Here is a 1,727-nt window from a genome sequence, read left to right as displayed (position 1 = left end):
TACTTAATTTTCTCAGAAAATTAATGCATACATTTCCATTATTGTCAAAATCTTCATAAAAAATTTATATTTTTGTAAGGTTTTAAATTTTCAAAATTTTCAATTAATTCGAAAACAATTTAGAATAATATAAAGTGTAATATAATATATAAAAATTTCAAAAATTAATTGTAAATTGTTAAAAAATAATTTCAAATATTTTGACATGACTAAAAACAGTTTTCATGATTTTTCCAAATTATTTAAATAAATACGTAACATTCTTATCACATATATTTTATAATTCTAAACATTTTTAAGCAGCCTCAATAGTTTTGAAAATAGTGCAAGCACATTCAAACTTAAGAAAATCAGCTTTATCAATTTTAAAAATAACTAAAATGTTTAAAAATCATTCTTAAAGGTTTGAAAACATGTATAAAAATGTTTTAACATGTACATATGTTTTGTTGTAGATTCTAATAAAAATATAAATAAATTTCTTTATTTTATACAATAGTAATGAGAAGATACTATTAGTTTATTTTACAATTAATTTTTGTGTTTAATACCTTTTGAGAATACTGAAAACAATTTTCAATTTGAAAATATATATTGTAAATTCTTAAATATTCAAAAACAAATTTCGATTCACTAAGAAGTTATTAATGTGATTAAAATGAAATTGTTTATCAACTAATTTATATACTTTATATTTAACATTTGTTAGAATGGTTTAAATTATTTAGCAACAATTTCAATACTTGTAAATTTTAAAAATATATTTTCAATTAATTTATCTTTTTCTTAAAATTGTAGTTACATCACGAAATATTTAAAAATTATTAAATCTTATTATCAGAATTTAAAAATAAAAAATGCATTATGAATTAGGATATTATAATTTTTTCTAACAGTTAATATTTCACATATTATGTAAAGTGTTAAATATTTAAAGAATGACATTGCTGTTGTAGAAATTTAATTCGAATTTTAATAGAAATCTTTCAATAAATTATAGATATTCAATATTTATATTTATATATATATATATATATATACATACATACATATATATAAATTATTTACCAAAATATTTAAATGATAAAATGAATCTGCTCATTAACTTTTGTCGTTATTAAAAGTGATTATTTTAGAATACCGATTTTATAAAAGATCTAATCATTTTTCTAGTTATTAATTTTAGTTGACAATAAAATTGATTGAAATATGTGTTTATAAATTATTGATCAAAGATTATATTATAGTTTTCTTAATACTTATGAATAATTTATTTATTTTTTTAAATTTTGAAACAATAATATAAATCCTCAAATATAATATAAACTCATAGCAATAATATTTATCAGAGTTAAAATGATTTAAGTTATAAGACTTAATTAAATCATCCAGAAGCTTCTATTCGGTATGTCGCTTATATTAATAAAAATAAAAGTTTAACAAAAAATATAATTGGTAAAACTTTGATTTCCTTATTCTTTACAATTCCAGTTTTTAAATTTTATTTTGAAAATTTTATATTTTTTAGACGTGCGGGCAATAACTTTACGAGTGTTCAATCGTTGGTCTAGTTCCTACACCCGGTATCTAAATTGCCAAATATTTGGTATAATTTCAAAGAAAATGTATATTTTATAAGATTTTGAAATTAAATGTTGTAGACTTTTAAATAAGTTTAAAAAAAAATGATAACATAAATTTTAATTAACGATTTTATTTAAAATTTT

The sequence above is a fragment of the Belonocnema kinseyi genome, chromosome 1 (assembly GCF_010883055.1).
Source record: "Belonocnema kinseyi isolate 2016_QV_RU_SX_M_011 chromosome 1, B_treatae_v1, whole genome shotgun sequence".
Taxonomy (NCBI): domain Eukaryota; kingdom Metazoa; phylum Arthropoda; class Insecta; order Hymenoptera; family Cynipidae; genus Belonocnema; species Belonocnema kinseyi.
The sequence above is the reverse complement of the archived record's forward strand: the minus strand, read 5'-3'. Positions refer to the sequence as shown.